Below are 18,911 nucleotides of genomic sequence, written 5' to 3'. Positions count from 1 at the left end.
GATACAGTTGTTTTCTTATCTTTTAAACTATGGTCCTGTGACGCAAAAGCTCTGTGTTACTTTTTGGGAGCCTCTCCTTTTTTTCCTTTTCCCCACCCTTTTGCTGTTTTCTGTGTGGATGAGTCATCTTACTTGCAACACCTTTATTAGCAACTGTAGTGCTATTGAAAACAAAAATAAATATGCAGAAGTACTGCATATTTAGCTAGATTTTAAAAATACATTTAAAAAGATGATCAGTGTTTGAGTTTAGTACTTGTTTCTTTGTTTTTCTTAAAAGACACAATTTAGGGTATTATATGTAATTTGGATTTTAACTTTAATATCCTAGTTTTATCTAGCAATTGTCATATCAGTAGTATTAATTAACTGAAGAGAAACGTACTGAAATAGATAATTAACTCTGTATCAAAGAGAGAGGCCATTTTGATTATTTATTTTAGGGTGTCTGTTCATAGGTATTTTCTTGAATTTCAAATTTTCTAACTTGCATTTCCCCAAACTTGAAAATTGTGATATAAATTTTGCTTTTTGTTAACAGTATTTTGAAGCACATATGAGTTACAACTGATTAAACTTGCTCCTCAAAGCGATAACCATGTAAATCGTCTGTACATTTAGCACAAGGCGCTATAGCCTGGAATTTAAATGTCAACATATTAAATTCTAATCCTATTGGTTTTCTGTTTATGCCTTAAGGATTTGTAAATTTACAAAATTGCACACTTGCAATTTGATTTCAGACATGAAATTTCAGATAGAAGTAGGAGAGGAAGAAAAGCCTCAAGACAGGACCTTTATTTTCTTTTATTTTCCCTCCTATAGTTTCTGTCTAACATTCTAAGCCTTATACTCCTTCAGGCAGTGATGATAAATGTACTAGGTACAATGTTTTTAAGCTATTGGTATAGCTAAACCACTGTGAGGACATCTTTACTCCAGTCTGTGAGTCGTGCTCGTGCAGAACTTTTGGTTTACTCACAAATCTACCTTGGAGGGCATAATCTCACTTGTCAGGAATTGTCTTCTGTAACTGACAAGCATTTCTTCTGTGCTGAAGGGGAAGGAGCTCTTTCTGCAGTCTCAGTATTCATGCTCTTAAATTGTTAGATTTGTAGCCCTCTGCAGAAACACATCAATTGTAAGCAAATTTTAGTGGTGCTTTCCTAACTCTGGAAGTCAGCAAATACTATGGCAATTGAACCCTCTAACTGAGGATTAGGAACATCACCACAAGTACTTGTACACAGAAAGTACTGTGTACAAGAAAAAAGATACTTTGCCAGCGCTTTCAATCAGTTGTTGTTGTAAGCAATACTTAAACATTCTTTGTTCCTTTCTCACAGAGTATTTTGAAAATTAATTAATCATTTAGAAAAAATCATTATCATAATTAGGTTGTTATGCATAAAATGACTTTTCTCCAAGAACTTTATGCCACAGACCTTGTAAGGACAGATTTAATTCTAATGAGTGATGTATGGGCAAAAGTCTCTCTGATGTTCATAGCATGTGAAGAGACTTTGGGGTTCCTACCAGCACTGGAATATGGGATCAGCTGGGTTTAGTGCATTCTGTGCAGATGATGTTTATTCTTTCTTAATTTCTTGGTGGTAAATCATCTAATTTCTCTGGTATTTTATTTTGACAACTAATTTTACCATTGGAAAAATTCCTAGTAAGCAAATTACTCTTACTGTTTTGCAACTGATTTCCAATTTTGAATGCAGAATTTTGCAATTAATGCATTTTTTAAAAGTTCTTTTCTCATTACAGTCATGAAGACTCTTTATTTTCTAATTGTACTTGACTCTTGCTAGCTATTAGCTACAATTTCAATGATGCATATATAGCCTTGAAATGTAACTGAAAGGACATTTATTGCACTTAGTACCTCTCAATTTTTATAGCCTCTTACTTTGAATTAGGCTTGTTGAAAGCTCTAATTTACTAGATGTGTCTGACAAAAAAGGACCAGGGTGGTAATGAAGAAGACAACATTTAACAATAAAGTAACTGTCTTTATAAACATAGGTTGATTGTTTCTGTCAGTGGCTGAGTGCCTATTGAGATTCAGGAGGATAGATTGATAAGAGAATTAATTGAAAAGGCTTGTGTATAGAGTTATCTAGTGTTACTGTTTGTGTTAGCTAGTAAAATTGAAGCTACTGCTTCTTGTATAAACAAGAAAGCCAGCAGCAATTATTCTTTAAAACTAAAAACAGCTGTTTGGGCTGTAAAAAACGTTTCCATAACACAGACGAAAGTACCACTGTGACTGTTTATACAAATTGGCATTCGTGCTGTATAAATAGAGAATTTCAGGGTTTCTGTTACACTTGCACAAACCTCATCATCCTGGTACACAAACTGAAATTTTTATCTTTGTGCCTTTAAGCCATGAATCTCAGCCTAAGGCTGAGAGTAAAATCTTAAAGGGCTTGATCCTGGCATGGCTGCAGAAGACAGACCTCATATATTAATATGTTGGTGTCATTCTTGTGATATTTGTCTAACTGCACTTAATAACAGGATTACCGAAAGGTTGGTAATGGAGGATAAATTGTTTGGGGTCAGGAGCCGCTCTGTGTGAGCTGAGGAGAGGAGAAGCCAGCGGCCCGGGCGAGTCTCGGCGGCAGAACCTGTTCAGCACCCGCGCCCTGGACAGCTCAGGCGGAGCCGGGTCCCGGTGGCCGCTCCCGCCAGGTGCTCGGGGCTCCTGCGGCCCCAGGTGAGCCACGGCACGGCACAGGAACTGTCGGTGCCACTCGGGCCAAAGCGTCCTGCCTGGGCTCTTCTATCCTAGCTGAAAGAACAAGAGTTTGTGATAGACTCTCATTTCCCCCAGTGCCGCGGAAAGCAACTTTGACAGCCTTGAGGGTAGACCAGCTACACTTCCCTGGAAGGCTCTTTGTCATTCTTTCCAAGTTTGACTCTCAGACCTGCAGTTACTTTTTTTTTTTTTATCAGAAATTTATCAACTTGTTCACTTTTATCTAAGAAAATAGGTTTCTTTCTGTCACAGCTTTTCCAGAACATTGCTAAACCACCAGCTTCCTTGTTCTTAGTTTCATCTCTGTTGTTTGTTTTTCACGTGGTTTAAGGACTTTCTGGAGCTAGTTCTCATTTTCTGCTGAAAGTTTTGTTAGGCTTGTGGTTTCGGCTGGACTTCCCTGCTTGGTTCCTCACAGTATGTGGAAGTTGAAAAGAAAAAGCAAATTATGCAGATTCTTACTGTTCTCACACTGTTTGGTGCTCTGTGACACTAGTGTTTTAAAAAGAGAATTAAACTTATTTGACCTTAAATGTTTAAAAACATGGAGAAACCTCTGATATGTTTTGAGTTGGTATTAGAAAGATGCCTTGAGCAATAGAGGTTCACTAAAAGATTAACCTTTAGAAATAATATTAGTTTTTCTTGACAAGAGGATAAAATCTACAAGGTGGTATCCTGAAATATTTTGAAAAGGGATAGTTTTGCATCCAATAATGCTGAGGTAACAAGACAAGATCTGTCTTGTGTTTGGAAGAAAAATAACAAAATGTGAATAATTAATTTCACTTAATGGCTTTCAAAGCCAAGATGAAAAACGCAGTAATACTTTGATTCCTGTGTGAAAACAAGTTTTGTAAATACTTTAGTGACCTTTTATCTTTTTTTTTTATGACCCTGCTGCAGAGAGCTATGTGGTTTGAATATTTTTTAATATTGTTAGGTGCAGTTTATTTAAGACAGTATGTGCTTTTTTCCTCTACTTGCTGTCATCTTTTTAGCAATGTCTTGCAGGATTTGCCTTAGGGGTGGAAATCTTAAGTAAATATGAATTCCTTTTTATGCTGAAGACCTTTAGGTATACTACCATATCACTACACCAGGTTCTATAAGAACATTGGCAGCTTTATTCGGTTTGCTACTAAACAAATAAAAAAGGAACCCACGTGCATTTCTTGTACTAACTACTGGAAGAGATAAGGTGAATTTTAGGAAGAAAAGAAAATAAACTGGTTTTGCTATTTCAATTGCTGGAATGTGTGTTCTAAATGAAAAATGGAAATCCATCATTAAGCAGAATTAATATTAGAGTTTCCTTAGTGTCTTGGAAAAGATGTGTTTCCAAATCACTTGTCCCTAAGTTATGGGTAACTCTGCTTTGTTTAGGTTGGACCCCTGCCATATATATCTGGGAAATGTGGCAAGTTGTTGGGTGATTTCCAGGGCTGCATTCTACCTTTCAATTATTATTTATTGTTATTTTTTTTACCCTCCTCTTAATCCTGCTTCATTTTAGAAATTATATATAACATGATTATTTTTGTAAGTCCTGAGTTTTTACTGAAGTCACATTCTGGAAGTTATTTCCCTGGTATTCGGATTTTTTGGGTTTGGTATAAGAACAGTTTTTTCCCTGAATAGTTATTACAGAAACATACAGTGATTGGACTGCAAATGAAATGCTATTTGTATTTGCTTGGTTGGAGATGGAGCCCACCATGTACATTTACATTAAATAAATTTAAAACCTACTTTAAGAGATTAGTCTGTGCAAGACAAAAGTTGGTAGTTTTATAAGGGTTTTTCTTTCCTTGATTAATTTTGTTTCTTTCTGTAAAACTGTCCTGAGGGAATAGGAATTGATAATACAAGTTGTCATAACTGGCACTTTAGATGTTCCTGTATCTTTTGTGAATTGCTTGTGTACAAGCCATTTCTCTATTAAAAATAAGGCAACTTTGTAGCTATCCATATTAATACATTTGAGATGAGAATTTTTATCTAAATTGGTTTTAAAGACTCCGATTTGTGTATGCGTGTTCTTGCCAGAATACTAATAGCTTACAATACTGGATTATTCTTTCAATATTTGGAACTGATTCCAGTAGGCTTGCTGTTTAATTTTTGGTAGCACTGCCCTTAGCTTCATGACAAACCCAGCCAGACCAAGAAGAATAAGGTACTGCAGGAGTTACAATCCCATCCGTGTTGCAGGTTGGTAGCACAGTGTATTGACACACATTGGATTTTGTTTTTCTGAGCTTAGATCACCTTTTCCCCTAGAAGCTGTCACTGTGTGGCTCTAGCATAACTAGGTGACAGTGTAACAAGATCAGTCCATATCAAGATTTAGTGCAACCCATATGAACTTTATTGCAGGTAGACACCTGGTAAATGAGTTTTTATTTTTCTTCTGGAAGTTATTGTATAGATGTTAAGTGCTGTGAACATCCTTCTATTAATTAAGAGTTAAATGTACAGTGTTGTTTTGAATATCTCTGATGTCAATACAAATTGTCCTATTTACACAATAGTGAAGAAAGACCATTTTTTGTTTTTGACTTCCACCCAAAAATGTATTATCATGTATAAAAGTATTTTATTCCCGTATTTTTGACGTAACTCTTCCAACTGCATCTATATTTTCCTTGTAGTCCAGCTTCTGGACAATTCTGATGCAGTTGTAGCTAAGTACTAGTTTTAAACAAGGAGCAGAATTTCAGTCTGTCCTACCATGTTCTGGGCACAGTACCTGACAGAGACTGTACCAGGCTGAAGTCTTCTGTTCACAGAAGAAGTTCAGCATTTGCTCATATTGGAGCCTGGAGCTGGAGGAACTCCCTAAACAATTAGAGAGATGATAGTTTTCTGTAGCTTGCCCACTGCCCTGCAGAGATATCTTCCAGACCAGAAACGGCAGTTGTAGGTTACAGGATTAATAAAACAATGGTACAATATCTGCACAGTTCTGGAAAGAAGAGACAGAAGTTTAAGTGGTTTAAATGGCATTTGCACTGTTCAAAGCCAGAAATTGTATTGAGTATTGCTTCATTTCAAGGGAAAAACCCAATAAAATAGGTTTCTCTTAGTGGCACATCTCTTGGTTTACTGATCTCCGATTTGATACAAGTGCTGTAAAGGACAGGTATGGCAAGACCTCCTCTAGAAAGAAGAGTATGCTTTAGTGGAGACTGCTGGGAATGCCAGGCTTCCCTTAGGAGCTTTTATTAAGTGTTCCCAAAAATGGTAGTTAAAGGCAAGTTTTAAAAAATGTTACTTGATAAACCCACAAAGCTGGGAGGCAGAGGCTGTCCTTTATGTGCCTATAACTTATTTCTGAGAAGTCTTAAATACAGATAGAATTTGCTATGGAAGAACTGGAACAAGTCTGTCTTTTCACCAGAGCTCATGACTTACACCTGGCTTAATCTCACTATTGTGTGTGTGGCTGTATTGTGAAATTTATCACAGTTACTCTTGTGCTCACCTGTGTGCAGTGGACTTACTTGCCTTCTGAGGGCTTCTTCCACAATGAAAGGAGTGGATTTAAACTTGTGTCCATGTGGGAAAAAGCCCCTTTGACCTCTCCTAAAATCCAGAATAAGAAGGCCTTTTAGAAAAATGGTAACTGTTTAAGTGTGAGAGATGTATTCTTCAAGACCATCATGGGGATTTTTATTTCATTAGACATTGAAAGTACATCTCCTGTCTACTGAAGCAGAAGTATTTTTGAGGTACTAATGCTCCTCTTAGATAAAGGAGAAGATTTAATTTGAAAAAGAAAAATGTCTTTAAATTATGTTAAGTGATAGAATTAACAATGTGACAATTCAGTGTTCAGCCTGAACACTTAGCAGTGTGAAATCTTTATTGCTTGGGCAATGGTTTGCAAAGTAAAAGTGCCTTTTGAGAGCTATTGCTTCCTTCACAGACTATTTTGGAAAGTTACGAATTTCAACCAGAATGAAAGACTACTATGGGAAAATAGATACAAATTCGTGTCTCTAATTGTTTTGATATTGGGGTGGTAGTAGTAGTTGTCCTAAGTAGTTTACCTCAGGGCTTTAGATGTCTAATGTGTGAGAGGCATTAAAAAATAATTTTTGAGTGCCTCTCTGAAGAGAATTAAATCCTAAGTGTTGGGTTATTTAATGTGTATTGTGGAAAGTTTTTCTCTATAAGTAAGTTGTTCGCTGGTAAAGTATGTATACAGTGCGGATTTGGGACATATTTTCATGAACTTGTCTCTTGTTCTGCAAGTCCACAGTTTTTTAGCATGGTGGTTTTTTTAACTGTTTGTTTGGAGTTTTTTATGTCATGGAAGGGTTTATTTGGATGCACCTTACTGGTCTTTGACCTCTAGCTGCTGTTTTCATCTAGTCAATCTTCAAATTGGCTAATGCAGCAGAGAAGGAAGGTGAAGGGATGAACATGTAAATAAGTTGGGAGGGGATACAGGCTCAAACTCTGGCATTTTTTATGCTGCTATCAAGAACTGTTCTAAAGAGCTTTTTAATTCTTTCAAAACAACAATTTTTTTCAATGAGATTTGTATTATTTATGTTTAAACTACACAGTCATTGGATTTAGGGACCTGTGGTAGAGCCTTGCTAACTCATTAGGTAACGTGCTGGTTAAGAAGTCAGTGCTACATAGAAAGGCAGAGCAAATTTATGTATCTGATTTATTTTTTCTGTGACCCTTGTTTCATTGTCATTGCGGGCAAATAGGCATTTTTATATAGGGTAACAGCTGGAGACTTAGGAGACTTATTTGACTTTCTATGTAAGGTAGGACTAGTTTCTTACTCCCTTTCTCAAGTTTATGATGGAGACATTGCTCCCATTATAACCATTGCTTGTTCTTGTTTATTTTGGAGTGTAAACTCTTTGGAGGAGGGACTAATACATATTTGTGAACAAGCATATATTTTTACCACTTGGCATGTTCTGATTCGGATCTAATAAGAATTCTACACTCCTGAAACAGGAACACTAATTATGATTGCTCTTTAGTCAAAAAAAACAAAAACCACAAATCTCAACAACTTTTCTCATTAAAGTATAATTCATTAGCATGTTGCAGTTTCACACTATCTCAGCTTTCAAACTCAAGGCAGCATCTACCTTTTTTGATTTTTTTTTACATGTGTGGCTTATGTATATCAAAGGACATAGCACCCTATGTGAAAGATGAAATTAGCTAAGTAAAAACATTTGAGTTACCATGTCGTTTTTTCAAACTGCTGAAAAGTCAAACTATCATTCAATCTAATTTTTTTTTCCAACTAGAGATCCCTGTTGAAATTCATTTCGATTCTATGCTCTGTGTGTATGCATGCATATGTGCATCTTATTAGATGATTTGGTTAATGTAAACAAGATGTTTCTCTTCTGCACAAGTTTAAAATGGGTAACTAATCAAATTTCTCAACAGTTTGACTGATAGACCAATGCAGCAGTTGTAAAGTGAAAAAAAAAAAAAAAAGAAAATGCTCAGTAGCATTCTTTACAAGGGATATTTAAAATATAAGATATTTTATAATAATAATATAAAATATAATGATACAGAGTATGAACAGTTTGTTCAAATGGTGATATCTTAGCCATGAAAAAGCAAGAATTACATTTCTGCCTTAGTTGCTGTGGTAGCAGCAGTGTAATATATAATTTGAAAGTTTGTTTGGTTTGGGATTTATGGATGTTCTTAAAGATTTTGCAGAATGTTACATGTGCTGTGTATTCTCTTAATAGAGGTGAAAGACTAAATATAGACAAATCTCTCATTTATATGTTTAAAGCATGTAACTCAATAGCTTTTATTCACTTTTTACTGACAATAAATAGTTGGGGGGGTTATATCTTTTTGGCTTCAGTTCTGTCTTTTTCTGAACTAATAATGTGTCGTCTTTACTGTTGCTCTTTGGTACTTTGGACGCTTTCTTCACAATGGTGCATTCCCAATACAAATGCTCTTAGAGGTTCTGTCTTAGACATAGAACTTTAGCAAAACTAGTGGTTGCATTACATAGATGCGTGGTTTTGAAACTTCAGCAACACATTTTCCCAAAATTAGTATGCTATTCATGTTAAACACTTAAATTATGTTAATACTGGGTAATTTAATGGTCTCATTCCAGTGTACATTTTTGAAATTTACATGGTTTGTAACTAACCCTCAGATGTCTGTATTTTGTAATGTTCTCTTTAATTATCTTGAATGTCTAGCTTCTTGTGATCCAACACCCTAGTTTGGCCAATAGCCCATACATTAAGGTAAATATTCTCCAAGTTGGAAGAGTGTGTGGGTCAATGTAGAGTGAACTTCTCTTAGCTGAATTTTCTATTTAAAAACAAAAGGCTGCTTTATGACAAGTAGAGAATGTCAGTACTTTTAAATAAATCCTTTAAATTAATCCTTAAAGAAAATCCCTTTGTTCTGACAATTGATGGTACTTTTAAGACAGAATTTTATAATAAGTTCTGTTCTTATTCATAAGCCATACTCCTATTCTGGGAAAAAAAACCAAGCCAAATGAACAAAAAGCACAGAAAACCATCCCCAAATCCCCCAAACAACCTCCCCTCAACAAATTTAAATAACCAACCAACCAACCAACCAGCCCTATTTACTCAACTCGCACCAGTTTCAAGTGAATGAAAGTAAATGAGTGCATTGGTTAGATATTTCCCTGATGAATTGATAGATGATGTAATCTATGGAGGGCTGCTCATTAGGAGAGATAAAGGGGGAAATATAGAGTATAATAATACAGGAAAATATGCTGTTGTGCTTAAGTAATAAAAATTATTGTATGTGTGATGAAAAAATAGATGAAAAGCACAAGAAAACAGGTATGCTTTGAGACCTTTGTTCTTGACTTTCTTGAAACTGTAATAGGTAAATTTTTCCTAAAATTATACTGAGTAATAAATGTAATAATAAGTACTTTTGGTATGTAATTTGATGCTGCTGTCAAAAAATGAATCATTATTCTGTTTAGAATTAATATATAAACTCCTGGGAACATCCCACATAATAATTTAACATTTTACTTGCATATATTCTTCCCAGATGTAATCTTTTTATTTCGTACTCTGATTTTTTTGTCATTGATTGGTTTTCCCCTTTTTTTTTTGTCACTGCTACCTCTATTTCTGCAGGAACAAGTAGGTTATTGGTAAGTATTTCGACTAAATCAGACTTTACAAAGTTTTGCCTTAGTGAGGACCTCTTTTTTTTTTTTTTTTTACCCTCACTTACTTTGGCAAAAACTTTGTAGACAGCAGACTAATTGTCTGTAAATGCTGTGCTTTCTCAGGTCTCCATTATCACCTTGTTTGTGTAGTAGAGTAATAGTTCTCAGATTCTCCGAAAGACTTTTGTCTTCTGCATGCTTTCAAGCAGCATCATTATCTGTGCTGTCTTCTAAGATGCTGCCTTCTCCTGGGGCTTGCTCCGTTGTTCCTGTCTGCTGCGTTTCAAGTGCAGTGTTTACTTTCTCTCTCCCATTTCTTTTTTTTTTGTAAGACCTCGTATGCATTTTGGCCAGTTTGCTCAGAAGATTTCTCTGCATCCAACAAGATGCTCTGTTTCACGTGTTCAGTTTAGTCATCCTGTCAACCATTTTCAGCCATTTTCACATCATACCTCTTCCCTTTTAGCTATCATTAAATATATTCTCAGCATGGTATAGACACCCTCTCCTCTCTTGTTATTGTGCTTCATGTAATTTTGGTCAGATTTGTTGTGCTGTACAGTGCAAGTTTTCAAGATATTTACGCCTGTGCATTTTGAAAAAGTAGGACTTGTTTCTTCTTATCTTGGAGCAGCTCTTCCTATACTCTTTTCAATGATGTGATTTCTAATGGAAAATTTTCTTTAACCCTGGTATGTTTTTGAAAGTAGTGACTTTATTGACAGTATGAAGTAGGGCACGGGAGTGTAGACAAACTGGTTCCCTGCATTTAAAAATTTGTAGTTGTCTTGCCAAATTACTCAGTCGCTCAAGAAGTGCCTTCTTCTGACAGGAGAATACAGTTGTCCTGTCTGTCTTCTTCCACTTGTATTGTGAAATGATGAGTGGAAAGACCTTTTTGGGTATTTGAGAAAAATGTTGCTCCAGTCAGTAAGAGAAAATTGAGGGAGTAGCAAAATTCAGGAAGAAAGAAAAAAACAAATGTATAGGTTCAGGAGAGACTGGGAATGACAGAGAATTCTTCCTCTTTGAACTGTGGTAGGTGAGTTAAGAAGAAAAAAGCAATGGGAATGTGGGGTATCTCTGAAGTAAGAATTTGCAGACATTTCATTGCTTAAAAGTTTTCAGACTTCCAAGCTGGCCTGCAGTGGGTTATCTGTCATCATAAGTGAGCTAGTTAGACTGGTTGATCTTGACTGCCAAGTGCAAATAAAATGCATTTGTGCTCTGAACCACTGACTGTGCTTTCTGGCTAGTTGCTTTCTGAAGAAGGTAGTCACTTAGACTCAAAAATGTGTCCACCCTGGCTGAAGTTCATATTCAGACAACAGCTCAGCTCCACAAGGCTTCACCAGGTGGCAAGTAGTCCCACTTGTGTACAGAAGCCTCTGAAATGGTGATAGGGTTAGTTTCTTCCCATATTCCTTATGTGACCCTGCTGGTGAGTCTAGAGGGGAACCTTACTCTTGCCTCTGCTTGCCAAAGATGATGGAGAGACATTGGAGAGAAGTGTCTTTCTTTTCTTGTCCTTGAGTCAGATTTTGGAAGGGAGTCATCACACCTATGTGGAAAAGAAGTGTATTTCCTTGGGTTCTTTCCCCTGTCCCCCTCCCTTGAGAAAATACAATGGATGTGAAAGACAGTCTTCTGGACAGTCTCCTCTTAGGTGGAGTTTTTGGTTGCTAGTTGAAAATATGCTTCTTAAGCATCATAAACCAAAAGCTTAAATCTTCTGGGTTAAGGGTTTGGTTTCATTTTTATATGAAAACCAAGGCTTGCTCCCAACCAAAGTTTATATTCACACTTGTCATTCTTCAGCTACTTCAAATCCATTGAGAAACTTGTGGTATGGAACTGTAATGGGAAGTGTCTGAAATGCAGATAATGAAGTAGTAAGTTAAAGAGTGAATTAATGGCTTACAAGTCACTTGAAAAACTGTTCTTGTTTATATACTTGTCAGTTTGAAAGTGCAAATACTCTAGGACTTTGCATGATGGAGACTTGAGCAATCTCTCATTTAGCTTATATCTGAGTACAGATCCCTGCGGATGACAGGATGGATAGGGAGGTAACACTGACCCGCAAAACAGGTGGAGCTAAAAAGGTCTTTCCTTCTTGCTTGCATTGATCTGAAATGTCACTCTTGCTTGCATTGATCTGAAATGTCACTTTTAAAAAGCTGTTCCTGTAATAACAGCTGTTCTCATTTTTCTATTTAAAGTTAATATCAATCTTTCCACAGGTCTTTCCTGCCTTTAATTTCATCTTTTGGTTTGCAAGAGGTATTAAAATTGGTCTTTTTTTCTCTTTCTTAACTGTTCATTCCGTTTCTAAAACTGTGCAGCTGTCAATTATAATCACCATCATATGATACTTTTACATTGATATTAGACACCTGAAGTTGTGAAGTTGACAAAGGCTTTGTTTATAAGTCAGAAAATGTCTTGTTCAATTTCTCATCTTCATTCCGTACTGTATTTTTCAGTTCTAACTTTCCCAGATACAAAGACGAAGGGAACTGAAGAAGTTATGTAATAAGATTCTATCTTTCATAACTTTTTGCTTAGGAGATGAAGTATTAGCCAAACATATATTTTCTGGTTATTCTATGGACTCCTTAACTAAAATAGTTCAAGTATTTTTTTTATCCCCCACTTTATATATCTCCCTTTCCCACTGAGTTCTGTGGGGCATGTAAATCAGAAAATACAAGAAAAAAATCCCTTGTTTCCCTCAAGGAATCCACAGGTTTGTTTACTTCTATGTTATGGCACAAAAGTGGGCAAGAAAACCCTACTAGATTATAAACCTGAAATCAGTAAGTGCTTATTTGTTCTTACTGTGGCTCAGTTTTCTAGAAAAGACAGAGGTTAGAATGTTTGTATTGTGTTCCTTATTTCTGTTTGATTTCATATTCTGTCCCAAAGTGAGGAGAGTATTTCTTTATTTCTTTTCATCTCCAAAAGTCTTTCCAGGTGGTGCTGTGTTCTCCTGGCTTAGACAATTGACAGCATAAGGAAGGATGAAAGGTAGAAAACTAGATGTGATTTTTCACTGAGACATTTTCTTCCTTAACAAAAGACTAGTGTCCATAAAATAGCAAAGTTTCTCTGAGTAGCCATTTGTATTCCCTGCTACAGCATCTGGAAGTTTTCCTCTAGAAGGTTCCCTGGGAATTGGTAATGCTCTTTTTTCTTTTGCTTTCTAACTTAGACTTTTTAAAATATTCTTTGTTCTTGAATTTAGTGTGAAATAATTTTCATATTCTCTTTGATGGTTAGGGTAAACTTGTCAGGCAAGATGTTGGCTGTGTTAAAGCAATATGCTTTCATGTGCAAAGCTTCATGGTTTTGAGCTTACAGAATTACTCATTCTTTTTTTCATTTCAGCTGTCTGAGGAGAAGAGAGAATTGTGTGACCATATAATTCTGATAGACCATGATGTGGTCTTTACTGGATAGCTTTTTTTTTTTTTTAAATACTTCTTCAAGTTTTACAAATTAGTTTTCAGAGGAAGGGAATAATAGAATTTTATCTTGACCAGGACTGTTACCTCACTGAGAAGCTAAATTATTTCCATTTATTTTTCTTAAAATTTCACTTCATAGTCTTCTACATAGTTGAACAGAAAAGGAAGGAGTGGAAGAAACAAAGGCATTATGCTTTGACTTTAAAGTATTTATGCTATTTTGGTGTATATTCTTACAAGCCAACTTAGAGAATTTGGTCTAGGTGAAAAAGTAGATGGATGCTGAAGTAGTTGGGGGAAAAAAATCCTACAGCTGCTTTGGGAAAGCAATTCAAATCAAATACCACAGTGATCTGCTTTGGATCTGTTTTCAACCACCTTTCTTGAAGGCTGGGCACTTGAAAAAACTAAATAAAATGTTAAACTTATAAGCACTATGGAGGGCAAAATTTGCATTCATTATTTTTTAACAAAGTTAAAGGATTAAAAAAAGACGGATAAGAGTTAATAAATGTGAGCAGAAATATAACACTAAAAATGGACTTGGCTAGCAACTATTCTGCTAAAGTTTTAGGGGGTTGTTGTGAGACATGGGAAGAATGAGCCAGTCACCCGTTGGTTTGTTTAAAATGTACCTACCTATATATACACCCATGAAAGAGATATTGCTGTGTATAGATAGGTCCATATATACTAACACCTAGTGTAATGGAACACTGTAACAGGTAAATATTAATTTCTGCTTAGGACCTGTGAAGTCTGAGCCTGAAAACTCTGCCCAGTTCTTGGCAATGTTAAGGTTGGAGAGAGGCCAGAGGACAAGAGCAATGAAAGGTTTAGGCATCCGGGCCTTTGAGGAAAGATTAGAGTAACCTGGTTTTTTTCAGACTAGAGGAAAAAGATAAAGAGTGCACACTTCCCAGTCTACATGTGTTTTATACTGAGCAGAGTTACTGACTGTTTCCCATGTCTACTGAACACATAAGAAGTAACCAACTCTTTTTTGGTGTTGTATTGTTTCCTTTTTAGCATCATTATGCAGGCTTTCTTTGTGTCATAGTCATTTTACATACCACCTTCATTCCATCAAATTTACTGGATACTGTGTTTCCAGATTGTCTGTATTTCTTTTGCTAAGTACCTCAGAACATGTGTGAATATGTAAGTAACATTTGTCAGGCGTCTTATTTTCAAATACACCTTAGGAAAAGTGTGTGGATGCAAGGATTTCTCTTATGACTTCTTTAAATGCAAAACAAGGTAGATTTATCCATCTTATTTGAAAACACAAGGATATTGACTAAAATAGTAATTTGCTGCATACTTTAAAAGAGCAACTGCTCCCATTCTACTTTTAGTTTAGCTTTGGCAGTGTTCCAGTTGATGTTTTCTGATGAGAAGTTACTCTGATCAGGCTGATTCAATCTTTTGTGTTGGTGCAGGTTTTATTTGTGCTTGCTTCTTGGTACAGCTGTTTAATATTGACCCAAAGGATCATCCACTCTTTTGTGCAAGTCTAACATATTTCTTTATATGCAGTTTTGTGACACTCTGCACTGTGTTGTCTGGAAGCTCTTAGCAGTTCTCTTTTTCTGCACCACAGAGTAGATGTTCCAGAATAAGTGCTGGTATGATTTTGTAAAAATCTTAGCAATTCAGGAGTTCGTTTTTCATAGGATGTTATGTTTGCTCTGCTGTGCACTGAAGTGCAAGTTAAGCAGTCTGATGTTTGCAAAGCAAGGCAAACACCATGAGGTATCACTAGGAGGTTGAAATTGGTGCCGGTAGAATGAGTGGCCACCCATCAACCTTGTCCCTGTGGGTAGTTCCCAAGTCTGCCAGAGATGAAAATTGTGAGTTTGGTAGATGGATGTGAGAGAAGATGGGATTTCTTGACTAACTGCAGGTTCACTTGCAAAAGATGTCAGAGCTTGAGGAAAGTGATACATTCAAGAGAGAATGAGAGACAGAATTCACCTCTGATGTAAGTCCTGATACTTAAGCAGGTTTAGTTAGTTCAGATTTTCTCGGTCACCTTGGGATTTTCTAGTAGGCGTACTGCAACTTTTTGTTCTGTTTCTGTTTCTTGTAATTGTAATTTTTTTCCCAGAATTTTAGTTTTGTTTTAAGTAATGTGCTACTTTCAGTATTGTAGTCAGGTTTGTGAAACTAGATGGTGGGAGTTTGTAAGAATTTGACTCCCTGCCCTCCTAAGGTTACAGTTGTAGAAGTCAGCTAGATGTGTGTGCTTGCTCAGTTTTGGTGCTCAGTTCTTTAGTGCTGTACTTCTGTATGTTGGGAATGGGGTGAGAGGTTGTCCCTTCAGCTGATTTAAGGGTATCATAGGCTGAGTTCTCTACTGTGGGAGAAGGAAGGACTACTTTGCAGTGATGTGGCAACAGTTACAACACTAATGCAAAAGTGGTAGTTGTCATCTGGGGCAAAAATAAGTGATGCTGTGAAATCAACACCTTCCTAAGAGCTGGATTTTTACCTAGAACTGTGTATTATCTGTTGTGCTCTCCTTGTAAAGAAAGTGAGAAAATAGTTGATTGAGTTTCATAGGGTTTTGGGAGATACTTAATGTGATGCTACCTCATCTGATAACTGCTTCCACGTTTTTTTCCAAATGCCTACAAAACTGAGTAACACAAGTCATGTAGAGAGCAAGTTATTTCTGACCCATTGCTGATTATTAAAGTCATGTGAAACTTTCTTAAGTTATTGGAATTCTTCCTTGAGGAGATGGTAAAAACAAACATAGGCTATAAATATTGTTAGCCTGCTGGGCAGGGGTACAATAGAGTTCTTTGTTCTTACCCAGTACTTAATTGTAAACTGGGTCATGAAACTATTGCCTTCTGATTTGAGGAAAGGTAGGAAAAGATGAGCTTTTTATAAGGACCTTCAACTGGCTTGTGGACAGTGTAGATTGTTCACTTATTTATATTTTTCAAATACAGTTAGAATAAAGTAAATATTTTGTCTATAGTCACAATAATTGTTCTTTGGGGTTACTAAAAGCAGTTGTAAATGGTAATTTCCTTCACATAAAACTTACACTACACATCTCTTGGGAAGATGGCTAAATCCAGGAGCTGGATTGCAGCAGAACATTTTGAAGGAATGAGAAATCGGATTTCACTTGTATTTAAAGAATGTTTCAGCAAGCATTGTGAGCCCAAGACTCTTTTTCTGCTATAATGCTAATCTCTGGCATACAGCTGGTTATGGTCAGTGGAAAAACATATTTTCCACAAATACACCTTCTACTTCTGTCAACCAAGTTGCTCCTTAAAGCACACTGAGTCGAGCTAGAGCAGTCAGGTATCCTAGACTTACTGTGTCAGGAGGATGTTTGTAGTTGCTTAACCATTGCCTGCACATCCCCCTGGCACAGGACAACCCACAACAAAATGTATTGTTAAAATATTTACTGTATTGCTAGAACACAGATTATTTACTAGGTTTAAAGGCAAGTGCATGTTAGTAAAAGCGTATTCACCTGAATACTCTAGGTGGATAACCTGAAAGATTTTTCACAGCTATCTTCAAGCACGGTTTTAAGTAAAAGCAGTATTATTATTAAATTATCATTATTATTCACTCAAGCTCTCCCCAATATTTTATTTGGATTAAAATATTTGCTCCAAGAATTCCTGGGATTACATTCCTTCTCATCGCTGTTAACTTTAACAATATTTTTAAGGACCTGTTGGTGGTTGTCCCTGCTCTCTGTCAGTCCCAATTACATATGCTCATGACTAGAAGTGTTCTGTCCTGAAAGCAGAGGGAACTTGTTAATGACTGTCTCAGTGCTTAACTAGCCATGAACATAAAAGTTAACTTGCTGTAGTGGAAACACCCCCTTCTGTCACAGTAGGACTTGGTCTGAAGCATGAAAGGAAGCTAGAGGCTTTTTCACATCAAACTGTGTTGTCAATTATGCCTTATAGAAGCATATAAATGAGAATAATGCATGGGTCTATAAGTCTAGTCAAAACCTAATGATTAGCAACAGTAGGGTGATAAAGATTGAGAAAAAGTTTATCCTGAGTCAGCTTTTGAAGAAGCTCCTAACAGAGCACTAATGGGTGGGTTCGGGTGTTTGGAGGACTGAGATACTCATTTTGATTTTAGTCATGTTGAGGTCACTGATAAAACTTTCAACAAGTAAATTAATGCTTTCAACTAGTTTTTTCCAAAAAATGTTTGGCTATTCTATGCTTATTGATCTGTTGTTTGTAAAAATGTGGCTGGGGGGAGGAGGAATAAAATTAAAGAAAGAAGAGCAATATTTAAACTGAAGTGTAAGATTGACACAAAGAAATAGATATGACTAAAATTGGAAGAAGCAGCACTGTACTTTATCTCAGGAAGTGGTTTGCAGCACATGTTTGGCTGCAGCCTCAAGTTCCTTATGGTTGTTAGTGGCTGTCCTCTTTGACTTGCTTCCAATGAGCTGTAAGAAATAAATAATTTTCTTGATAAAGGAAGTGCAGTACTTGTATCAAGTGCTAATGCTTTGAGTTAGTTGCTTGATCTGCATCTGGATAATAATTAACAACAAAGATGAAAATTCTCAGACATCGTTATTTGAAAGTGCAGCATCAAGTTACTGGTCATACTTGACTGCCTTGGTTTATTGTGGACTCCCAAGGTTAGAAATATAAAAGTAAGAGGCAGCAAATTAAAACATGTGGGAGCACGCCACATGGGTGTGCTGATGGAAGGTGCAGTGACCTTTTATACAGGCCTGCATCATTATTCTTCACAGCATCCAAGTTGTGCCTTTGTGCTGAGAGCAGATGTAGATTAGGTATTTTTACCAAATGTTGTCCTGTTGCACAATCTCCCTGTAGGTGTACTCCTTAACAAGTACTATGCATCGAGATCCCTGTTGGTGGTGCTTTGTCTTTCCCTTGTGTGTTAATTACTCAGCAGATCAAAATCAATCAGGCTCTTCTGTGGACTGTAAAAGTTGTCCAGCTGATCTTGTCCTTTAACTGAAAGACTGCTGTCTTTGGCAATGACATAAATAAAGGTATTAAGCACTTTTGTCATAGACTGTTATGCAGTTGCATCACAATCCAGACTGTCTTAATTATTCTTTACCCCATGTTGCCTGAGGCAGTGACCTCAAAAGCTAAACAAGGTCGTGCTTGGCTAGGATGAGAGCAGTCAAACAAATTCAGTGCTACAGGAAGTATTAGTGAATCAGTAGGTGAGGCAACACCCCTGAGTTAATATTTTCCCAGTGCCCCAGACTGGTAAAAGATGCTGCAGCTTGTATGACAAGATGTGAAACCAAGATCCTTGGTTAAAGTTTCAGTGCAACTCCTGGTAAAAAATGAACATGTTAATTCAGGATTCTTGCCCAAGTTCAAATGTTTATGACTGTGTCCCCTACACATTTGTAATTTCTGTTTTAGTAGTCATATGATCTTCTTGCTCCTGCCCTAAACTGTTT

General features: G+C 36.5%; 1 protein-coding gene across 2 annotated transcripts in view; it reads left to right on the top strand.

Moving 5' to 3' along the window:
• Nucleotides 1-18,911, top strand: part of ZNRF2 (zinc and ring finger 2) — a 53,965-nt gene that overhangs the window by 9,967 nt on the left and 25,087 nt on the right. The gene's annotated exons all lie outside the window — the stretch shown is intronic.

Source organism: Catharus ustulatus, chromosome 1 (assembly GCF_009819885.2).
Source record: "Catharus ustulatus isolate bCatUst1 chromosome 1, bCatUst1.pri.v2, whole genome shotgun sequence".
In the NCBI taxonomy this organism is placed as follows: domain Eukaryota; kingdom Metazoa; phylum Chordata; class Aves; order Passeriformes; family Turdidae; genus Catharus; species Catharus ustulatus.
Note: the sequence above shows the minus strand (reverse complement) of the source record. Positions and strands in the feature narration are given on the sequence as shown.